Source organism: Lates calcarifer, linkage group LG13 (genome assembly GCF_001640805.2).
Source record: "Lates calcarifer isolate ASB-BC8 linkage group LG13, TLL_Latcal_v3, whole genome shotgun sequence".
Taxonomy (NCBI): Eukaryota; Metazoa; Chordata; class Actinopteri; family Centropomidae; genus Lates; species Lates calcarifer.
Genome location: NC_066845.1, coordinates 12,320,628 through 12,346,341, shown reverse-complemented (window position 1 = coordinate 12,346,341; position 25,714 = coordinate 12,320,628). Strand labels below are relative to the sequence as shown.

Below are 25,714 nucleotides of genomic sequence, written 5' to 3'. Positions count from 1 at the left end.
ACACAACCGCTCAAAAAGGTGTCATTGGCTTCATTAATAGTGTCATTGCCAATTAACAGGGATCTGTAACAGACCAGCCAGCCATAACTTGCCAATAATCCACTGAGGAATGTCTTGGTTGGGCCCTTTTTAATGACATCATGCATGGCCACTTGAGCGTCTTGTGGGGAGCAGCGGGCATGCTGTGCTCTGCCACGCTGTATGGCCCTCCCCTTCAGCTAACTGCATGGATATGCATGGCTGACATGTTAGACAAGCACCTTGCCCTGTTACATATTGTCAGAGATCTATTCCACATGTAACATGATGTGATTGTGTTTGAAAGTGGTAGAGTTGTGTTGGCTGTATGGTGCAGGTTCATTGTTATCTGGCATGATGAGAGTATTCAGCTCTTAAGCTGTTAAAATTGCCTCTTAAGTAGTTATGGCATAAGGAATCATACACCAACTACAACTAATACAAAATTACAGTTTTACCACAAAGAGAAACTTAGAACTAAAACTGAGTGCCAGATGATTTGTCAGTGAAATACTACTGTCATGACACACTTGCTCCAAGACTAATTTTAGTCCCTATAAATATAGTTAGCCTTTTAAAAAATATGAGCTCATTGTTATTCCCCTAATTGTTCATCAAGCTGACATGAAAAGCCAAAGTAATTTGCTACTTGCTAACTGCTAACACCGTAGTCCATATTTTGCCCAAACCTTCCTATTTAATCTAAAATCTCAGTATCAGTATAAATCTCATCATCAGTATGCCTGCTAGTCTGCCACAGAAACTCCCTACATTTCTCTAACAATTTTAGCATTGACCATATGATTTGGTCACTGTTTGGAAAAAAGTCAATGTAGAGGCAAGAAAAACAAAACAACAGCAAAGGGGATTTTGAGATAAGTCAAACTATCATACTGTTCTGCAACTATTTGGATATGAGGGGAATAATTGGCTATTTTATTATTTGAAATATGTACATTTATGATAATCTGTAAGATATCTCTGTAATGGATGTTTTGTCTCAGTGTTTTTTATTTAAGAGAAAACAGATTATCATTATTGTTAAAACAATTTGTTGAATCATAATGTGTAATGAAAGTTAATCTGTGTGAGCTGATAATGATGTTTGTAATACCCCAAAATTCAAGATTTTGATTGTTGCTTAAATTATGGCCAAACACAAATTGTCATTTGATTATACTTACAGTGCAGCATTTATTGTTTCTATTTTGTTACAGAGTCTAACTGCAAAAGTTTGATGACTTCAGGTAGCATACAATACAAATGCCAAATTGTGCACTTTGTACCTATATTGACAGTAATAATAATGCTAACAGCTAATACAGTATGCTGTCATGGTTAGATATAATACTGTGGCAGCAGCAGTGCACAATAAAGCTGTGTACATAAATGCTATTTTTGCACTACAGGCTAAGGCTGGTTGTCAGCCTGGCGTCTAGGATATCTGTGCTCTGCTGGCTTTTGATTATGCAAATACTATGCACTATAAATAAATTAGTATAATTGCATCTGAAATATGCTTTGAATCTTCCTCGAAGATGAAAGGGTGTAAATAATATATTTCATGTCACTGCATTATTCATTTTCTATTAATTACAAACATTGTGGCCCTCAACCCTCGTTCTCAACGTGCTATATGCTATACTCTACATTTAAATGGTTTGAATATTATTTTTTATATACAATACACTGTATGTGCATCCACAATCTGTCAATAACAAGGTACTTGTTTCTAAATTATAATGCTAATCGTCTCTCACTGTATTGGCTCTCAGTTTCCCATTAGTAAACTCCTAATATTACCAGCATAATGCAGTTTTCAAACCTTGATTGGCAATTATTGTTGAAATGGTAATTAATGTTTGAACAAAGTCGGGCTCTGTAAAACACAACGTCCTTGTGCTCACTGTCCGAACATTCAGACGCTTTCATTTTTCACGTTCTGCATAAGCACATCTGTATTATGTACGGGTTCACAAAAGGGGAAGGTCCTCAGAAAACATTAAATAAGCATAAATACTGTAGACGTGCTGCCACTACAATTAAAATATGCCAGTCTCTCCGCTCTTTGTAAGGCATGGTGTTGAGGCCTAGATGCAATTTGAATACAGCGAACCATTTGAAAAATATATGCTGTTCGGCAATTAAATTATATGGGCACTCGGACCAGGGAGCTAGTACCAGCGCATATAGAATAGTGAGCAGTAGTTGCTACGCTCGCATTAGCATCTGGCCCTTTTATGTAAATTTGATGAGAAAGGACTCATGCATATATGCCAGGGCTGGGGTGTACTCGCCTAATATCCTTATTAGAGAGGGGTGAATTAAATATTTATTAGGGGGGGGCTAAGGGTTAGGAAGGGGGGCCTGTCCTGTGTTGTCGTGAGGACCCGAGGTGGAAGAAAGGGGAAAGGGAGGAGGAGGTTGGCTTTCTCTATGAGTGTCTCTCTCTGCCTCAAGGTGCCACCATCTTAAGGCGTTTGGCAGTAGTGAGAGTGTGAGGAGGGTAGACTTAAAATGTCCGCTGGCATAGACACGCGCACGCATACACATTAATGCATACAAATTTCTGTGCAGTATGTGGAGAAGAACACAGAGCTCTGAAAGTCAATTATTCAGTTACTGTCAACAGCAGCTATGCATGCTGAGCATTTCATTTGCATGTATTAATTCCCTCGATTACTGTCACCTACGAGATCGGCTTGCTTTCTTTTGCTTGCCGTTTATTGGTTAGGAGCGCTAATACTAGCACCGTGGCCATTAGAACTAGATTTGCTAACATTTTAAGAATTTCAATATACCATTTCTATGTATTGTCAGCCCAAGAAACAATATCTATGTTGGCTTTTACTGACTTCAGTTTGATTAAGCGTTGTAATGGGACACACAGCATCCATTAGAAAATATTTCAAATTACATGTATTTATGTATATATGTCTTTACAGTGTTAAACAGTTAACAAAATTATTAGATAATTTAACCAGACCTTAGCCAGTTTAAAGTTCAAGGTATTACAGAAATAAAAGTCAGCATAGTGTATATATCACAAATGTATCAATCAACATTATCTGAACCTTGAGAGTACAAGTGCAGAATTTTACCTTTTGTGAACAGTTACTTGCTCTTTTAATATAGTATATAGTATAGATGATGCCTTTCTTGACTATAGAAATGCTACAGAGCAAAGGAAGGAAGTCGGTGGCAATATTGCCAATTTATGTAAATCAGCGCTATACAGTTCTCCCTATAATTTTCTGTCTCCTCTCTTACTCACTCTGTCACATACACACTCTGTAGCTGACCTCTCCTATCTGTTAATTATCATAAATGTGCTTAGTGAGGCGGCATATACACGGGCATACACACACACGCACACATACACCTACTGTGCTCAAATACACATTGTTCGAGTGAGATACAGACACTGCATTAGCATTTCCTTTCATCCTGAAGTGCTCCTGAGGCATAGCATGAAGAAGAATGTGCAGGAAATTATTCAAGATGAATTATACCACACATCATCCCCATTTTTTGTGCAACGACACACACAGAAACACACACGCACAACATATATGCCCGTTTAGAAAAGTGTGTTATGTGAGGTATTTGTCTATTGTCACAATTAGAGTTTTGGTTTAAATTAGTCATTGATGTGTAAATTTGTTTCTTTGGACACATGTATATTGCAGTGTACGTATTTATCTGGAAGTCATTGTGCTTATATCCTCGAAGTGTGTGAATGGGTACGTGGAAAATATGTCTGTGTGAGCTGTGTGTCCTTGCATAGTCAGCCTGTTGTCCCCTTTCTACATGCATAAAGTATGTATACAATATCAGCTGTTCTCCTTCCCTACCTCCCTGTTTCCTCTGATGAGTGGTACGCCCCAGCGTGCTGCCAAAGAAGTGAGAATAATTAAACGGCTGCGTGTTTGAGCCTGGCGTTGGCTAATGGATTGTTACCGGGAGGAAATGAGACAGGCAGCATGGGGGAGCTGGGTGGCAAAGCAGACCTCGACTTTGGATAATGAAACACTGTAAGCCACCGGGGTGGAGAGTAGACACACCTCTCGTAAAGGAAATGCTTTTGTTCTATGACTACTTCTTTTTGTCATATACGTAGGTAGGTGCAATTGGTGGGGAGTCACACAATATGAGAAAGGCACAGTCAGTACAGCATCAAGTCAAGATGAATGTAGTTTTTCCAATTTAATTCTCTTACGCTATGTTTTAAATCAGCGCAGCTCACTTAAATACAATTTCTATTTTTAAACTCTATAATAATAATCCTTGTATGTCTTGTATATGTTCCTCTGTTATCTTATATTGCATGTGTTTATGTGTGATTGTGTGTGATATGTATACATATGCAATTTGCATACGATTTAGCATCCTCTGCATCACCACACTGCTGCTTTAGAGAAACCAGGGGTTGATTCTTGGCACCGTCGTCGCCGGTGTAGCCCACCTACCCCCACCCACCCTACACACACGTAGGCTAGAAGCAGAGTAGTGGTGAGAAGGAGGAGGAGGAGGAGTGGGAGTAGGGGGGTGGGGGTGAGCGGTGGAGGAAGATAGAGGAGCAGGAGGGAGATGGGATGAGACAAGCCACACAAGCCGCAAAGGGAACAGGGTGAAGGTGGATGGAGGGGAGCGCTGTATAGTTACCCTAAACCCTGCCGTAGGGCTAGAAACACACACGCACATGCACACAAACACACACACACACACACACACACACACACACTCTCTCTGGTTTGCCACACAACCACAAGACAGGCTCACAACACTGTAAAACATTGCAATGAGGAGTATGATAACATGTCCCATATAAAGATATCCTAATTGTTTTTATTGGTTCTTCTTATGTTTCCTTAAGTGTTTATAGGTTATGGCTGTCTGACATTCATGTTCTCTTTTCAGGATGCTTTAATGCATTTTTAGTTTGTATTTAATAAAATAAAAACAAATAAAATTTGGAATTAAATCATAAGAATCTTGTGTGGTTGTGTTACTGGTTATTGCCATGCAGCATACTGACAGTGTGCGTGTCAGTGCAAGTGCAAGTGTGTGGCTATGTATGTGTGTGCTTTGATATGAAGCTCTAATAAAATGTGGCATCTGTCAGTTTGATATTGACATGCCAGGAGAGCCTCACAATCACTTGGGAACAGAGCAGGAGAGAAATTCAGAAGAAAGAAAGTACATACAGTATATATTGCATATTTCTGTGCATATCCTGCAAAGTTGAGAATTGTAACCACCACATGAAAATACAATTAACTGTTTAGATTTAGATTGTTTAGATTTATATTAAAAGCAAAGTATGCAAAAAGTGAAAGAATGACCTTTGTAACGTCAAAAGGACACTTTTTGTCATTCATGTTCAATGACAGTATTTTTGACATCTGACCAGTTTTTGACTGGGTTTTGTAAAACCTATCTTCACATATGGAGAATGTCAGCAGTCACATCAATTTACAGAGCTAAAGGATCAAAATGAAAGAAAAAACAACAACACACATTTAAGGGTACTTTCAAGTTCATTGGCATGTTGCTGTGTAAGGTCAACAATTAGGTCTCAAACTAACCATCAATTGCTACAATCTATAATGGTTACCTTTGACCTCAAATGGACTTGTCCTCTAGCCTTGACATGTGACATTTGACCTGCTCACCCTCCAGTGAGAAGAGGCAGAGGTCAAGGGTGGCTGGGTTTAACAACATGGCTGCTGAAACAGTGTTAGCACACACCAGAATTAGTCTGGATGACTTTACTGCTTAGACAAAAATTATCTCAGTTTTAATGTGAGATATTTAAGCATCTATACATCAGCAGTTTCATTTTATACTCCTATTTTAACATTTAAACAAAGTTTCTTATTAATATTTTGAAATATGAAAAAAAAAAACCTCCCATGACCTTCAAATGATCTATAAAGCAGCTGCTGATGTGCCATAACGGTCCCAAGTTTGACTTGCTATTTGTGGCAAAGTGTAAAGGTTGAGACAACATTTGCACAAAGTTATTGCCAATTTGAATTCCTGCAAGTAAACTTAGCTATGGTAAATGCTACCTCTGTTTCCTCCTTGTGCCATATAACTGTGCATTTGCTTTCCTTCCTTTCTTTTTAGAGGAAACATGTTAATTGTGATTTGCTCAAGAGGAGTTATTCAACATGTAAAGGTTACCTCTTGGTGAATGTACTCACTCCCTGCCTGTGTGTACGTATGTGTGTCCTCTGTTGCTGCAGTGATGGAGAAAAGGAGCTGTGGAGGACTGCAGATAGCAAGAAGTAGAGGTCAACATCAGATCTCTGGGATTTTGCTCTCCACTGGACCCACATGAGGTGAGCTTGGGTTAATAAACCAAAATTTGTGTGTGTGTGTGTGTATATGTGTACACACCATTAGCCTACATGGGGTACATGTGTACTCATGTGCAGTACCAGGACAACATGTAGTTTTTGTGTATTTGATTTTCTGTGACCTCTGGTAATTTAAGGACAAAAAAATCAATGAAACTCACTCTACATATGTGTTGCTAGGCTTGTGTGATGTTGTATTTACATTTTACAAATCACAATTATTTTGCTTTGAATTATTTACTGAACACAGTGATCTTCTGAAGCTCTTAATATTTATTAGAAAAATTTCAACACTTTATATCAAAAATGTTATACAAAGTGTTGAAAATGTTGTCAAAATATCTAAATTTCTTTGTTGGCAAGGGCTTTGACTGAGTGTTTTTCCCCTTTTGTGCCCATCTCTGCTGATGTGTGTGTCTGTTTGCCTGCAGCAATGTTAGCCCATGTGTGTGTTGGAAAAAGGCATAGATGTTAGTAGTGGTCCAGAGGACACAGTAAACAGAATAACAGTGGTTTGAAGGGAACTCAGGCGATGTGATCGTGGGCAATATCAAATCCCATGACCCATTCTTTGCCCTGTGGTCCATACCAAAGACAAGAAGCACAGGGGAAACAGAGGTTACTGTTCACTGTTCATCATCACAACAACACAACACACACACAGACACACACACACCAACAGTAGCTACAACCAGGAAGTGATATCAAAAATTTCCTCTAGCCATTGAAATCCACACGGTAACAGTAATTGCCCTCCACCCTGGCATTGTTTGCATTGCGTGCAGGACATCTTGCTCAATCAATTAGACCTCCAGCCATTATTACATGTGACATTTTGTATTATTGAAGAGAGACAAACATTTTAATGAGCTGGGCTTTCTCTCATGCCAAGGAGACGTTGTTATATTAGATGGCAGCAGCAGCAGATTTCCATCTGTGCTTGCTTTGTTTCAACTTTGACCTCATTTTTTAATGTCTGGGTGACCTCTTGAGAGGCTGGGTAAAGCACATTAGGTGTACACACTGTGCACAACTACAGTAGCTGCAATGATTGACATCTTTCACTGTCAGCAGAAAACATACAGTATAGCACTTGGTACCTTTGCCATGCTTATGCTGTTGATGGTTAGAAAAAAATTCTACACAGTGCACCTTTGGTGTGACAAACTTAAACCAAATGAATATACCCCAGTGACTCCATATGCTCTGTATTGAGAGTTCTCAGAGTTGAAAGTTTATTTCTTGGTGTTGCTGAAAAAAATAAAGGGCGAGGTGGTATGTCAGTGCCCATGGGCCTCAGTGTGCGGTGGTGTTACTTGTCCTAATTACTCCCAATACTCACACACATTTGGTGGACTGCTCAGAAGGGCCAATTAGAAGGGCAGGGCAAGTCACTCGGTAGGAAAAGTCAGTGCTGAAGTCTGTAGCAATCTCCACTATACCACAGAGAGATTGTGTCTTATGGCAATCTCTGCAGTACATTTCCATAAATTACTTTTTTGTATAGAATTAATACTTTTGCCACCACAGCACTGCTTCAGACAGAATATCTTATAACTTTAACATGAATGGTTTTCTGTATGTACTGTATATGTATTGTTCAACATAACCTCAGCTCAGCATTTAGGAATGGCTGTTTTTTTTTTTTTTTTACGTGATAGGTCACAATAGTGTTAATCAGGTCGACCAAAGATGTTAAAGAAGTGAAAACCATTTGCCCTTTGTGGAAAAGGAGGTTGCTACATGAGATTTCACAATTGTGTCACTGCATAATAGAGGTGGGTAAACAGCTTTAAATATCAAACACTTTGCTGAACAGCATTAAATAGCTGACTTTTGAATTTAAAAAAATGTTGTTTTCATCAGTTTCAATGGTTCAGTAGAGTTTTCACTACATGATCCAATGAGACAGAGTAAACATAAACTCCATGGAGGATCTTTGCAAACATTTCTCTACATACAAAAATGATCACCTTAAATAGACCTCACTCAAAGCTAAAAGCCCAGCCCTTAAAGTGTGCCAGGGTCATTAGACCCCTATATCTGACTCGTATTGCATTATTTATTTTAGAAAGGTAGGCTTTTTTTAAAAATAACATCTAAACCCCCATCAGCCATTGCCTGTATACAGAATATGGCAGGGTCGAAGGTTTGAAGCTGAAACAGGAAACCAGGACAGCTTTCCATCTTTGCAGATACAGATGTACTTTGACAATATCAGGATATGTTCCCATTTGAAATGAGGGCAAGAATCCTTTTGCTTTTTTGTAGTTATATTATCCCTTGTCCCTGTCTCAATATGAAAATTTCTACAGTCATGATTAATATTTTTACAGCTCATACAATACAAAAAGATTTACACTGTAAATTTTGCCTGAGCACCATTTGCGGGATATTAAGATAAGCACCCAAAGAAGCCCACAATGTTTGTTATACAGTATAGTTTGTTTACATTGCATCACCTTATTTCGTATGCTATACTCATAATCATCTATCAGACATGCATATTTGCAGTACAGCTGCGTACTATTAAGGTGCCAGCGGGAGTAAGTACTTATAATGTGGCACCCGCATTCGTGAATATAAACCCTCCAGTCTTGTAGGCCGGCTTCTGTATCATCAGTGCTAGCCCACAGCGATTAATGAAGTCGTCTGCTTGTGTCTGCATGATTATGGAGTGCTTAAACATCAGTGTGTGTGTGAGAGAGAACATGTGTGTGCATGTTGCTTGCCCAGATAAAACAACAGAGAACAAAAGATGCCAACAAACAGGAAGGCATTGCAGTGGGTCCATTCACAATGTCAAAATGACAATTTTGCACTTTGAAGATTACTTAGTAAATGCAAAAGCGTATTCTTTGTGATCAGGTAATACAATTGTAAACAATTAAAATGGTGACTAAAACTGGCTGATGGAGAAAACAGTACATTATTAATGAAAATATTGTAAAATATGTGAAGGTATACATACATACATACATACATACACACATACATATATATATATATATATATATATATATATATATATATATATATATATATATATATATTCTTTTAGTGATTTAGTTTCCATCTATAATTTTTCCTATTTCCTATTTGTCAAGTAATTCCATATTTCATGCTTGGATGCAATCCTTTCCCCGTACTATATATTGCAGATGCTCATGCCTCTTAGCGATAGCACAATATGTCCTTTCCATGGTTGTTCAAAAATTCCACAAAACTACCCCCCCCCCCCCAAATTCTGATGTACTACATTATCATGGTTTGCACCAGGGAATGAGTCTGGTATTTGTAGAAAATCTCATCTTATCAATTTATAATTAAAACAGATAAAACTACAGTTTTTTAAATTTAATATCCAAGTAGCTTTCAGTGGGCTGTGTAATAGCGCTGCGTAGGGAGGGTTTCTTCTGCATCATCATACAGTGGGAACAAAGGATATGCACATCGTAAAATCATGCAAATGAATGCAAATCGCTGGCAGCAAGGAATAGCGAGGAGGCAGAAGGAGAGTTTGTGTAAGCAGTATACAACACTTGCTGGACAATCTTTAAGTTGTGGCACATAACTATATATATATTGGTTTTGAATCTGACTCTAAATAGACTTTGTGGAATTTTCTCTGCTTATAAATACCAGATAGATCTGTTTACTCGCAATACCTGAATAATATTCAGTTCTGTATTTTGGTATTGTGTTTCCTTTTTGATGGAAATTGTGCTTTATTTTTTTGTGATGCAACACAGTGTTCATTACAGAGGCGATTCTAAAACACAGTGAATGCAACTGTGATACAGTGGCTGCTAACAGCATTGCAGTATTTGTGTGTGTGTGTGTGTGTGTGTGTTTAGATGATGCAATATTTTGACCATACCGCCGCAGAGAAATGCAGAGCAGATATTAGTAACACCAATGCTAATGAAAGTCACACCTCTCCTGCTCACCCTCCTAGTAAAAAACCTCAGCTTTATCAAACATGTGACATTTTCATAATTATGTTCAGTAACTGGGGGATTGGGTAATGACAGCTCAGGTCAGCTTCATTTTTCCTCCAGCCCTAAAAAAAAGGAAAATATGCTTGTATTATTTTCCTTGATATTTGATTTGGTTCTCACCATGGATATTTACAGCACTAGTAGAGTTGCTGCATTATCACAAATGCATCAGCACAGACCGTGCAAAAAGATTCACTTGAGTACTTAAAAGTTAGAAGCCACTTTGCTTTCATCCCAAATTATATATCATAATTCTTATAATTCATAATGCAACACAGTGTTTAAAGTGTGTGGTGTAAAATATGCCAGTGTGTGTTTCATCACAAATTAATTCAAAACGTCCATTCACTTTTAATTTGTAGATAAATTCTAGAATTATGCAATAAAATCCTTATACATAAATTGAATCATTTTGCAAAGCTTGTATTTTTTCTGTGAAATTAGTTCCTGCAGCATCACTTCTCCTGACAAAATGCTGATATTAATGTAGACCTGGTTTAACAATATCGCATTTGGAGAGTCTCATAGCTGTACAACTATCAGTAATTTGTCTCAACTTGCATACAAAAAAAAAATCATATTTAAATAATGCTGCCCTCTCTCAGACACACACACACACACACATATACAAGTGGACTAAACCGCAGACACAATATGGTAAGGGGAGAAAAGGGGGAGGGCTCAGACAGACATTCACAATTGTGCATAATGATGTTAACATTCCTGCATGTCTAATGCAGGGGATATTGAGACAGACACTAGCTGGTCGGCGGTCTTGCTGTGTGTTGTGTGTGTTCATGGGTATAAACTGTAGCAGTGCATAATGATGTATTAATTGTGGCCTGCTCTCGCTCGTGGTGTTTGGGCTCCTTGCCGAGGTTACCACGAGGCCTTTGATGCGATCATTAATCTTATCAAACATATGCAAGATCACACTGCACTTTATTTTCTAGTCTGCTCGCATGATATCGTAGGTGCACTGAAATCTGTGGGACAGGAACGACCGCTGTTATTGCTTTGTACAAAATTGCAACCAGCGGACATATGTTTATTGTTTCATTTCTCAACTGATTGTTAATTTTGGAGTGATTAACCCAGATTTCAAAGCTGTTTAAATATAATAACTCAGCAAAGGGATATTAGTGTGTATCAGTGGCCAGGATTTTAGAAGATGAATGCTAAATTGAACGAAATAGCATGGCACCAGCAATTTAAAACACCCTCATCCTCACAATATGAAATTTTGTATTCAACAGGAGTGCCTTAAAGGGTGTGCCTTAATTTCACACACATGCACCATCAAGTGATCCTCCAGTACTGTTATATATAAATATATAGAGAGATTTTTTTTCAACTTCCTCCCAAACAGAAAGATACAAACAAGGGAGGGGAAGTGGATATGAAAATGGAGTGTCGGCATCATAAAAGATGGAAACAAAGAGGGACAGACAGCATACACTGAGAAGGACAGGCAAAAGATGAAGCTCATTTTACCGTGGGCACCCAGTGGCGTCTGCATTGCAGATCGCTGAAATCCCCCTCGAATGCGTCCCTGGGCTTAAGGGGGGTGGGGTGGAGAAGGGTGAACAAGGGATGGGTTTATGCTATCTCTGCTTTGGTACACTTTGTTTTTTTTTTCCTCCCCCCACTGAAATATATTTTTTCTGTCTGCATCAAATGTCAAGTTAATTTCCTGGGTGCTATGAGGGATGTGTCCTCCCCTTCGGTATGTGTGGCAGGGTGGTGGATTGTGGCAGGGTGCTGTGTGTGTATGTGTGTGTGTGCGTGTGTGTGTGTGTGTGTGTGTGTCTGTATGGGTGAATGGGGAAAGGGAAAGGGGCATGGCAAGGCAAAGAGAGAGACGAGAGGTGGTGAGGGGGGTTCAGTACAGTATCTATAAATTGGCTCTCTCTGAAGAGCTAGAGAGGTGTGTTGATAGTGTGCGTGCATTTATGTGTGTGTGTGTGTCTGGTTGTGTAAGAATATGATCCAATTATTAATAGATGCTTTTGTCAGTGTACCTATGCCCATGTGTCTGTCCTTATTTGTGCATTCACATGTTCAGTTCTTTTGAAGGTTCATCTAAATTGAATACTAATGCAAAAAAAAAGAAAGAAAGAAAGGGAAAAAATATATTATAATAGATGCTTAGTAATTCAATATTGTAAAAAAAAGGGGGAAAAAAACTTACTAGACTTCCAGGTATTTTTCAACAGTAAAGTGTGGAGGGAAATTTGCTCCAACTCTCTCATCAGTTGTGCTGTGTTTCGTGGTCACTAACAACAATGTCTAACACTCATTACTAACTGATATCTAGTAGCATATTATGTTAAACATTCATGTGTATCAGGCCTCTTTTAACCTTGTTGCTTGGCAATAGCAGTCTTTGTGTCCTTCTGCCTTCCAAGGCTGGGCCATATTTTATTTTGTCATTATTTTTGTATTTATTTCAGGTTTCCTCTATTATCACTGAGTAATTGCGTCCCTCTGATATTCTCATGTCTACTACTTTTAGATACAACTCAACCTTTCTTTTTTGTAGTAAACACAAATTTACTCTGGCTATCTCTCTTTCCATTGATGTGTACACAACGTTGAGATAATTGGTCTAGAGTATATTTGCATTGAAATGTACAAATTTCTTTGAGTGTCATATGCACAGTCCTTTTCCAGTGTCATTATTACATGCGCGTCTAACCATTCATGTCTATGCATGTGTGACTGTACGGATGCGTGCCTGTGTGTTTACCTGGATTATTTGATGCTTTTTTTGCATGCGGCTGTTAAGTATATGAAGGCAAACTGTATATTTTGTATTGCAAAGTGTAAAATGCTTCATTGCAGAGAAAGGGATTATGCATTTGTCAGTCGCGCTTACGCTGATGTATGCTCCTGCCCCACAAATGTCACATCCCATAACCCAGAAAAATTACACCAGTCCCACCTAATTACGCATATTCATGATGCTGTTTTGCATAGTGCTGGTAGCATACTTCTGTTACAAGCCACAGAGCTGAGGGATATGGTTGAGTGAAAAGGCTTTCAATCCACTGATTCAGTGCGTCTCTGCCACAAGCATCAGCTTGATAACACCACCTCCATGCCAATTTTTTTTTTTTTTTTTTATGATCTGAGACCATTATGGAAAGGGAGTTTTCTCTTATTTCTTGCAGTTAGTCATATTGCCACTGCCTGCAGCATGTTCAACCCTCATGGGAATTTTTTAATAAAGAAATTAGCTTTGTCCTAGATTATGAAGGTCATTTTGAAAATAGACTAGATTCATCTAACGATTTTTGAGACGCTTACTTTGCCATTTACACTTCATGTCTTCTCTGTTTCTGTGTTGTGCACCTCCTATAGTAAATGTGATTCTCATGGTGACTGAGGATGAACAATTTGTAAATCAGAGGGGGGACCAGGGCTAGCAACTGGGAGCAAGGAGGAGAATATGCAGAGGGAGAGAATCCAATTGAAATTATGACTACAGAAAACAGACAGGGGAGGAAGTGTTGGATGGAGGTAGAGTGAAAAGACAGAGGAGAGTGGATGAGTGGTAGTGGCCAGCTCAGTGGCTTATTGTAGCACTTGTGGAACAGACTTAATCAGACTTGGCCCGGCTGTAATGAAGGAGAGGGTCCAGGCTGTGCCACTGCTTGGGTAAACAGCGATTGTTTCAGTCCAGGGTTCCCAAACATGGGCAACAATGGTACTATTGTCCCGCCAGCTCTCATTAAGAGGCGAACCAGAGATGGGGTGAGTAGCAGAAGCGAGGAAGAGAGGTGGGTGAAAAAGGGGCAAGAGGGGAGAATGGAGGGTAAAAAAAAAAGAAGAGGTGTGGGGAGATCAGGAGTGGGTGGGAACCTGACAAGAGCAGCAGACTAGGGGTGGGAAGGGGGGGAGAAGGGGAGAAAAAGAGAGGGATGGAGGAAGATGGCGAGAGGAGCAGCTTCTCTGATCCTCATCTCTTTTTTTCACACTTTCACTGTGTCTTCTTTTCCCACCATCTTGTTTCCATATCCTCCTATCTTCTCAGCCATAATCTCTCCTCCCTATCTTTTCCTCTCATCCTTTCATCCATTCTTCCTTTCTTCATCATCTTACCAGCCACCTACTCCATTCCCTCCATCTGTCCTTTGTTCCTCTTCGGTTTTGCATTCGGGATGGCGAGGGATGCTTTGCCTGTCATACCATCTTTGCATCACCTTTCCCATCCAGTGCGAGAGAGAGCAAGAGAGGCAGAGAAGAGGAGAAACAGAGGGCTGGGTGGGTGGGGGGTGGGGGACGAGTGGAGCAGGGGAGAGAAAAAGGGGCAGGAGCGAGACAAAAAGAAAAGATCACGCTGCTTCCTGGCTTAATGAACATAGGCGAAGGATGATCACAATAGAATACATTATGCTCTTGTTAGTAGAGGCAATCAATTAGCAGAGAACACACCACTGGCACACCATCTTTCCCGCCTGGGCATTGGCTCATTCATAGCCCAAACGAGTGACCCGGAGAACCCTCCCGCCTCGCCGTTTTTCCCACCCTCAATGCCCAGCGGCCACAAAAGATTTGATTTTGTTCCTCAATGTGAAAGGGGACAGCGCTGAATTTGCATTTCCGCCACATTCGCTCCATGTTACTTGGAATATTAGTCAGGTCCCACCACAGCCAAAGGTCCTGGCTTAACGTAAACTGTGTGTGTGTTGTGTTGTATACATGCACTAGCATATATATTAACCAAAGTTTATCCGCCAAACCCCTTTTAGTAACCATCAGCTACACAACTAAAAATGATGTGATGCTGATTGGACTTCCTCAATTGAAAACTGTCCTCTGACAAAACACTGTACCTGCCAAAGCTTGGCCCCACAAGATAGGAATCAGACATGACAATCTCTCTGCGACTGACCCTGGCAATTGCATACCAAATTGTCACTCAGGTCCCATCAGCAATTCATACAGTGGTTGGGTGAAATTCCTTCATCCTTCCCCCCCCCTCCATGTTTTCTTCTTCTCTTTTTGTGTCAGCTGGAGGAATAGCTCCAGATAATGGCAGCAATCTATATCGTGAAAGAGGCAAGGAGTAGTTCTGCCTTAACACAGGCACAAATCACCACTGTCTGAGGCTGAGGATCTGTAAAAGTGTCGGTGATGAGTAGAGCACACTGCTTTCACTGAGGAACTTTGCTGTGATTCCAGGTGGAGGCTGGAAATGGAGGAAACAAAAGGAAATGAAGAAAAAGGGCAGGAGGAAAAATTGCATTACAAGTCAGGATGTAGGACTTTTTTTTTCTTTTCTGAAGACAGTGCATGCTGAGAGGAAGATGGCCTCGAGTTTGAGTTCTGGGAATCTGTTGTTGCTGTGTTTGCCAGGGCATCCACACTCTACCATATGGCCATCTGGCGATTGTGTGTGGGTGTGTGTGTGTGTGTGTGTGAGTGTGTGTGTGTATTTCAATGACCATAATAATTTCTCTTTATGCCATGGAATATAAGACAGTCTAATGTTTAACACAATTTCTTATGTAATTTGTGTATGTTTCACTCAGAATGATGTTTGATATTTGACAAGGTTATTCATATTTTTACAAAACTGGCTAAACGAGCTAACAGTATTGCAATCTTGTTTTACAATTAATTCTGCTAATAAACTATAAATGACATTTGTTCCCAATAATGACACATACAGTATTTAATCTGCAGCACTTTTTCTGATAAGAAAAGTACTGCATGTGACCTGTGCTGCCGCAATAAAATATCTATAATTTCCTAGTTCTGTACTGCTACTGAGACAGACTCTCTTTATAGATCCCAGTGACCCAACCTTAACCTTATATTTCAGTTTAACATGTATAACCATCCTATTTAACACAGACTGTGTATTGTTTCTCCACCTGTGCCTGAATTTCCTGAAGGGAACCTCCCCAGAGGATCAATAAAGTTCTATCTATCTATCTATCTATCTATCTATCTATCTATCTATCTTGACAACAAATTAAATACTCTGCCATTTTATTAAATGCTTGCTTCAATGATGTATTGTGTGTCTACAACAATTATAGTAAATACATCATGAAGAGAGAACAGACACTCTACAAAGACCATTGTGGTCCCTTTTTGTGTGCAGTAGATGTCCTCTTTGCCCCTCATCTTGCATGTAAAACCTTTGTCTTCATAAGAGCGTTCATTATATGTTACAATGTTGAGCTGAAGTCAACACCACATTAAGTTCATACAGCACTCATCCTTCCTTCACTGTACAATGAGAAACTAACATTAAAATAGATTATTTTATTTACTATAATGTGTGACTTTGCCCCCTAATTATCCTTTGGGATCTAAGCTTGTATTGTTCATGTCATTGTATGTCATTTGTATGAATGGCTGTATGTAACCTTCGGACTGTGTATGAGTTTGTATGTCTTTGTGTTTGCATATGTATTTATTTGCAGTTCCAATTTTCAAGTTAACTCCATATGCTGTTTGTGCCTATATAGAAACACACACACGTTCAGCACATTGCCCATAAAATCCAAGGCTCCTGCTGTCTACAAGAGCCTCTTCACTAATGCATGGATGAATAGAAAATGTGTCAGATTGTATATGCTTTCTGTTGTTGCGTGAGGAGCTATAAAGTGGTTTTTACCTCTATTAACATTAAATGCATGTGTATAAGTGTTTTGTTGGTCTTCAGAGTGCCTCCGGAATGGTGCAGGGTTGTGTTTTGACCTTTCAAAGAGAGAAAAAAATACATATATTTTCCTCAGAATCTCAGTGTATACTGTATGTGTGCTTGTATGTTTGTATCTGTTGGAATATTCAAGCGCAAAATGCTTATAATATATTCAGTGTTTTTAGGCTGCAGAGGGCATTGTGTTCTCTCTCCACTTTGAAAGTTGAAATGTTCAGCATCTAATGGATGGGGAGCAGGAATGGCAACATGGGGCAGGAGAGGGAGGGGTGCACACAGTATTGCATCTGTTTGAGTAATACATCTGACTGTAGGGTGAGGTTGTGGAAAAAAATACAGCATGTGTTGATGTTGCAAGGAGCTTAAAAGCTTTAATGAGTAAAGTCAGATCAGTTAATATTCCGCTCATGTTCAAATAAGTTAACAATAAAAACTGTTTTTACATTGAAAGAGGTTGCTTTTATCACATTTTGACAACTCTTTATCTCTTTCTGAAACCATTTAGAGAGCACACAAAACATAAAAGATAAAAAGACACAGCTTGTGTCCTGCACTGTGTTACATGTTTCTTTTTGCTCTTCTTTAAATCCAGAATAATGTTAGGTTTAAGGCAAAAGAATTTACTTGAAACCTGGTCTCAGAATATGGTCTTTACAGTGTTAAGCTTCTCTCTCTACCTTAAGTAGCTTCATTTGTTTTGGGCTATAATTTCTGTTCCTCTCCTCTTTATCTGTTTCTTCTTGATCATCTACTGTGCTCTCAACACTGCTGGATCTCCATGTACAGGCAGTCATGCTGCTGACATTTGTGTCCAAGCAGGGCCCGGTGACATGGCCTTTACCACCCCTTGCTGGGTCTCCCTCCGCCATCCCTACCCCCTACCGGCATTCTTAACCCGCCAAGTCCTCTTCATTGGTGTGCACATGAATGTTTGTGTGTGTTTGTATGCTTTGGGACCATCCTGTGTGTACAGTGTCTGTGTGTTTAAGCCATGTCCAGATCAGCCACATCCATGCTTGCCCGTAGCCCTGTGTGCACAGTAGGGGACATGGTATGGAAAAGCCTCCTTCTCTGCTGGATGCAGGGTGAGCAAATACAGTCACTGCAGGCTGAGAGGTAAAGGGGTGTGCATGTGATAGTGGATAGCTCAGTCTGATGTAGCGAAGATATTACAAACACACAAGGTCTGTCCTAATGAGGACAATAGCTTGACATTCCGCCTTAAAATGTCTGTCTTGTTACAAAATATCTAAAATTTTCCTCTTTTTTATGGCCATAAAATCTCACCTACATCATTCACCATAGATTATTTGGAAATATTTCGACCCTGACTGTCTGTGTTACAGAATTTTGGAAGAGCTATTATGTGCACAGACAAAGTGCAAAGCCTCATTGTTCTTCTTCTCAAACACACTCGCACGCTCACGCACACACATGCACAAACATACTCACCGTCCCTGCAGCCATGGGAATGGAGAATGCTGAGGTTCAAGGTCATTTCAAGTATTCAGCAGCCTGGGGCTCTCCATTGTCAGTGCACCACATCCTTTTGCTCACACATGCACTCAAATGCACACACACACAACAACACTGTAGGTAGGCGTACATTCTACACGCCGCATCTCAATAACACTTGCATCCGGGACAGCAAAGTGTCTGTCAGGTGAGAACACGACACTTCGTAAGTCCACTCACATACACAAACAGACGCAGGTGTGAATCTTCAATGGAGACACAATTATCCATAGGCTGTCTAGACACACAAGAATGAAAGGCACTGCCATTGGACAATTGCTAATTTTTGTCATCATTTAGCTGTTCTGTAGCACTTTTGCAGTGATTGCTTATTCTTCGTGCTCCACAGATTGTGCTGTATTGTATACATTTAGGTTTGGCTGTTTCTATTGTTTGGCGCTGACTGATTACATATATTTGTTTTTATTTGGTAAAGGAGTGAGACTTTGTGGAAATGGTAGAGATCAAGTTCTCAGAAACAGAATGAAGGTGAGGAAAAGAAGAGAGAGAGAGAAAGAGAGAGAGAGAGAGAGCAGCAGTGGGTGTGATTAGCTCCTTTGTTGGAGGTCTGTTGAGCTTCATTGGCTCCAGAGAATAGGTTCCTAATGAACCCAGCCAAGCTTGGACCAAACTTTGTGTTGAAGACAAACTAAGTTATGGTGGTCTGGCAGAGCGCTGGGGGTGAGCCGACTGATATACAACGCCTGGACATATGGTCCCCCCATCAGGGCCTCTCCCAGCCACTTTCTCATGTCATGGCTTCTCTGTGTGTGTGTGTGTGTGTGTGTGTGTGCTCTTTTGTGTGTGTACATGTCAGAGGGGATACACACAAGAAGAATATTTATAGTGTGATTTTTTTATGTTTGTTTGATAACTCATTGGAACAGAGAAACAGAAAACTGGAGAAGAAACAGAGGGAGTGGGGGGTTGGGAGGGTGGGGTGGGGTTGGTGTGTGTGGTGGGGTCTGGTTGATGCTTACTGAAAGCGACAGAGGAGAGAGGGCTGCAGGCTTTGTCTTTCCAGCTGACCCCAATACAGAATCCTTTCTGACACGTCCTACAAGACATGGAGTAACTGAGTAAATCAGGCCAACCTGGCTGTGGTGTAGCAGCGACCATAACAGATGCAATATGGAAGAGAACCAACATGAACTCATAACACTGAGAAGGATATGAAAGGAAAAAAAAAAACTTTTAAGACTTTAAACATTCTCAAAATGCATACAGTAAAAGTTTGTTTGTTGATCAAAATGCAGGAATAGATAATAAGCAGCTCTTTTTGTGTGTTTGTGTGTGTGCATATGTCCACCCATGCATTCTAGCATTTAAGGAGGAGGCGCAGGTGAGCCTGAGTGCAGTTTGAGGCTAATTGTTTGGGTCAGGGTGGGAGCGTGGGGACGGATGGCTTCCGTGTCCCACCAACAAGGCTCTCGGTAACTGAGCCGGCGAGGGGGAGAATGGGCCCACTACAGGGCCACACAGCAGGCTCAAACAACACTTATTCTACTGGCCAAACTGTCAGCCAGAACAACTTCATTGTGCCCAAAATTGGAGTTGAAAGCAAGGCAGAGACTTGGGGGGGTGGGTCAGTGGGAAGGTAGAGAGAAAGAGGGGGAGGATGCAAAGAGAGAGAGAGAGAGAGAGAGAGTTAGAGGTGGAGAGGGGGTCTGTGGGAAACAGGGGGACTGGAAAAGGGGGAGTCCCAGAGAAAGTGCGGTCTTGGGGATGAATAGGGTCAGACAGTGTGAGTTCATTTCAGTGAGGAGAATTCCCATAGATCCTACACGAGGGGCAGACAGCCAGGAGCAAGGCAGTGGCTCGAATGGAAATTTATTAAAATGCATTGTGGGATACGGGGAGAAACTGTGGCAGTTGTGTATTCTAGTGTCTGTTTTGTCACCACATTTGCTCATACTATCCAGCCATGATAAACACAGCTTTTATACAATGGTAAAATAACAGCTTATAGTGCTACACATTTAACAAATGTGCATGTAGTGTGCAGTCACTCGCCTACTGCCTTGAAGTTTTTTGTTTTTTAATTCTCTATTTTTTTCACAGCTGAGTACAATTGCAGTTTATCTTATAATACTAGTTCTCATTTTGTGTTACCATTCTTTGCAGCACCTCCCCCTTTATCTCATGCCAATGTTAGATCATATATTTTAGAAATGTCTCAAGCCTATGTAATAAACAACTGTGCCACACACATGGACACACACACACACACACACACACACACACAGGCTACCCACAAGCATTAGATGCTTCCCTGCAGGATTTCCCTGCCTTGGACCCCAGGAGGGAGGCCAGCCACAGTCTTTGAACTGTGATTTGTATATAGTACAACAGAAAGCCCTTTTAGACTGACACTAAACCAGTTTAAATCAGTCCAACACTGATTTACGTCACCATTCTCCTCTTTGTCTCTGGTCTCTTCTCCTGCTGGCTATTTCAAATTCATCTTCCTGCCCTCGGTAACTACTGCAAAAGGGTGAAGAAGTTTACTTAGTCACACTGAGTTTAGGGAGATGAGGAAAGTCTGTGATTCAGTGTGTGTGTGTGTGTGTGTGTGTGTGTGTGTGTGGGCGAAGGTGTGTGTGCGCATTCTCGTGTGTCAGTACGATCTACTTGTGTATGTGTGTGCGTGTGCATGCGTGAAATGCAGAAATGTACACACACACATACACAAACACACACACACACACACACCCCTGTTTGATCCAGAGCTAGCCCTGCAGCTCCCAGAGACTCAACAAAAGGCCTCCTCTATCCATTGTATGAGCTGTGTGTTTCCCAGGAGAGCTTGGGCTCAGTGAGAGAAGGGCCCCAGATCGCTTTCTCCTGACATGGATGTTTATTCGCTCTATGGTCCAGCAGAACACCCTCAAAAGGACTGGCCTTAGCATTTTGACGTGCATGACACATAGTTCTGGAAAAGAGAAGAGGGGCTAAAGGTTGGGAGGAAGGAAAAGAGAGAGTGAGTGTCTTGACAGATGTACAGACATACAAGACAGACAGATAGAGAACAGTGCTGTCTATGAAGGTGTTCTCAGTGCACTCATATGAAAAAGAATATTCAGGGTGTTCTCCACCATTTTATTTGCTCCTTGTCTTTACACTAGTCAGCTTTCTTGTCAACCTTGTTCATGAATGTAGATCCTACCCAGTGGGTGGGTAGCGATTTCCCCCTGATCTTGACAAGCTCTCCCATCCCTGACTGCATACTAATTTCTCCAGAACTACTGAACCAATGCAAAACAAATACAAATTGCCAGGGCGGCTGTTCATAGCTTGAAAAGCAGGGTCTCAGAAGGTTAGCAGATAGTAGCTGTCTATTGTGGGTCTGTGATTAATCAGATTGTCTGCTGTGGACAGAGAAGCTTACAGGGACCGCTATGTGATATCTTTAGGAATCTGTCTATATGTTTGAGTTTAAAATCCTGAGCTAATGAACAGATGTGTAAAAAAAAAAAAAAAACACGCCTGTCATTCGCTAGTCAATTAAAAGTCCATCGTATGCTCAATGCGATCAGTCGGACAATAACTGGTTTTGAGAATGGCAGGTTTGCAGGTTTTAAAGATGTCTCTGCATTTCACTTGGAAGACAATGATCTGTCCTCAGCTGCTCTCCCATCACCAGTTGTCTTTATCTAAGAGTTTTGAATGCTATCTATCACTTTCTCCGGTAATATCTAAAGGTTTCCTTGAGATTGAAAGTGCCTGCGGGGTTGACCATAGATCTCAGTAGAGCTCTAGAAGCCGACAGCTGAAAACAAACATGGTAGGCTGATACCATCTAATCTGTTGAACACCATTATCGTCTAAGATATCGCTATACTACCCTCCATACCCACATGCACCCACCCTCCAAAACCAGACTTACTCGCTCCCTCCACACTCTTTGAGGTAAAAGCTTGTGTGTTGAGGCTGAGAGTGAATGTAAGCCATTGTTATGGTGTAACTGGACTCTACAGCAGGTTGTTTGATCCTGTTTTGGGCCTGAAAAGCCTTCTTCTTCTTCTTTTTTTTTTTTTTACTTGAATCACCACATCAGCTGAGAGGGTCAGACAACAGACTCTATTTGTAGACTCCTCTGTCTGTCTGCTTCTTTTTTTTTCTTTCTCCTTTTTCATCCTCACTTTGTCTCTCTTTGTCAGTCTAAATCTCTCATCCAGACTCAGATTTGAGTCCGAAGCTTTAATTACCATAAAGAGGAGCGTGCGCTCATTCACATACTGTACTTAGACACGAACTTATGCTTTTAGGCACACGCTGTCGCTCTCGATTTCTCTCTCATTCTCTCTCCCTTTCTCTTTAAACAGGATCTTCTTGTACCTCTCTCTCTGTACAGACACTGGGATTATATTTCTCGCTTGCACCTCTGGTGTGGCAACAGCAAAAGAGAATGTTACTGGGAAGTGTTTAGATGACAAAGGCTTTAGTAAATTGTTTTGTCGGCCCACAATACTTCCCATGATACAGCCAAGCTCTTGTTGTGTTCCTGTTTACCCAACATCATTTCATTATTTACATTACAACATAGAACCATGCCTCTGTATTGTCGGATGATTTGGGCGCTGACTTGCAGTTCTACACCTTTGTTGCCATTTTGGCATTGTACTCTCAATTTATGATCTGTTTGGCGCTCAGCGTGGACAATGTGCATGCAAATACCCTCGTCCCATTATGCCGGCTGTCTTTGTATGTCAGTTTTCTTCCCAAAGAGGTATAGATGAAGAGTTAAAGGGGGGGTGGGGGGTGGGGGTGGAATGGCGCTGTATGTTTTTTTGGTAGGAGATGTGTGCGCACACGCACACGCACACACACCCATCTGTGCCCCCCAACCCATTTCAGACATGAGAAACTGTACCTTCATTTGCATAAGAATAATTGACACTTCAAATTAGCCTTCCAATCAAAGAGGATTATTTTTTTCAGCATATGTGCAGGCAGTGAGCACTGCCATACTGGAGAATATGAAAGGGAGGGCACGGACGGGGAGAGGACACGTCATAAAAGATTAACCCTTTCATTTCTTCATCATGGAGCAGAGGATTTGATGTGCCTTTTTATTGCAAATATAACTTGATATACAGTAAAACAGACTTTTGTAGGGAAATAATAAATGATTTCTTCTCTAAATCAAGGAATCCCATGCCTGCTTGGTAGGGCAAAATGGCGTTTCTGATTGATAGGTATTTTACCTTTGAAAGCTTTAGGTGCACTGACTGTGTTATGTGCACGTTTACACATCTATATTCACCTCAGTGGCATTGGGCGCAGGCCAAGAGACTGAGTGCTATTAAGTAGAGTGTGTGAGTGTGTGTGTGTGTGTCAATGTGGATGTGTGTGGATTGAGGGTTTGGCCACATTAAACCATTAAAGCAAGTGCAATGTTGAATTATTGATAATAGCTAATGAAAAGGATCAGTTCAGGATGAACTACAGGCTTAACCATAGCCCTGAGGGCTAAGACACACACCCCCACACACACACATATGCACACACAAAACGCCATTTATTTTCCCAGTTCAACATCTATTTTAGCTTTTCTCAGACAAGAGTTAAGCTGGTACTGGCGCAGTATTCTCTGTCTACATCTCACTCTTCATTGTTCCAGCCATGTTCCGGTTACATTATACACCATTCCAGTCAAGAGCAAGGGGGACCCCAGCATTGGACAAGATAGCTCCTTCCAGGCCTATCCTGTTGACAAGCAGAGAGCCTTTTTGAGGCTGAGCAGGTTTTCGGGGAGAATAAGGGACAGGGATTCAGTTTTGGGGGGAAGGGGATAGAAAATAGGGGTTGAGGGTTTGGGGGAGGAGGTGGAGGTGGTGGTGGGGCCACGGCGCCAGCCCCTCTGAAGCGCTCAGCATCCCCCCGCTTATGGGATGGTAGATGTGTCTGGGGGTATCCATGACAACGCTGCTGCATGCCAGGGACATACCACGGCAACATGGCCAAGTAGAGTTGGTGTCGGTGTGTGTGTGTGTGTGTGTGTGTGTGTGTGTGTGTGTGTGTGTGTGTGCGTGTGTGTGTGCAGATCCATTAAGGCCCACATATCTCTGTGACATTAATATTCACTCTCTCAGACGGGGAGCTGCTGCAGCCTCAATCAGTTTGCTGTTAGACAGACATGTATCTCAGACACCTTTATTTCAGCCTTTGACTCAGAGGCTCAACATGAATATGTCCACTGTATACATACTAGCTTGTAAGTGAATGTAACCCAGTTTGTGTAGTTTGACACAGTTGTCAAGGAAAATGCCTTCTTGCTAATGGTTCGGCATGGCACAGTTTTATTCTTGTACTATATATTTTATACTTTCACAGACACAGAGAGGTGCACCCTCACATTCACTCAGGTCATGAAGCACAGGTCAGGAATCACTTACTGTCTGACAAACATGCACACACACACACACACACACACACACATACTAACACACACAGACTCACACAATCACACTCCTAGCTCTTGCACAGATCAAGCTGTGTTATAATAATCCCATCTGGGACGGCCTGGATTCTAACTCAGAAAGTACCCACATAATGATGCTCTGATGAGTTCCTGTGTATGTGTGTGTGTGTGTGTGTGTGTGTGTGTGTGTGTGTAAAAGAGAGAGAGAGAGAGAGAGAGAGAGAGTGGAAGGTGCCTTATGTGTCATGGGTTATATACTGTTTTATATTTTAAACCCACATCCCTGCCCACACACATGCACGCACACACACAAGCTGACACACTCACACACATATGTAGAGTCAAACTCAGATCCTGTGGGAGTGTATTTTTAACCCTGACTGCCTGTGCATTTGCTGAGGGGTTAAAGGGCCGAATGGTGAATCAAGTAAATAATTCACAATAGTTGAAACTCTTTCGATGTAACCTCAGAATGAATGGTGGAGGAAGACCAAAGAGACTTAGTTACGTAGTGGCACACTACAGTCCTGTCCAATTGTACCTACTGTTTTGCTTAACTGTACAGACTATAGCAAAACAAGTAGGTCAGAAAGCAATAACCAACAAGACAGACAGGACTCCCATCCTCTAATAAAGTCTGATTCCATGGAGTGTCTATAAAATGTGTACAGTCATATGTATACCATGTATGTTTATCTACTGTATACATGTA

At 40.9% G+C, this 25,714-nt stretch overlaps 1 long non-coding RNA gene across 2 annotated transcripts in view; it reads left to right on the top strand.

Annotated features, from left to right (window-relative positions):
* Nucleotides 1–25,714, top strand: part of LOC108878286 (uncharacterized) — a 41,064-nt gene that overhangs the window by 11,530 nt on the left and 3,820 nt on the right. For both annotated transcript variants that reach the window (XR_007814404.1, XR_001960212.2), the window contains exon 2: nt 6,270–6,365. This is a non-coding gene — a long non-coding RNA (uncharacterized LOC108878286). The remainder of the gene's footprint in view (nt 1–6,269; nt 6,366–25,714) is intronic.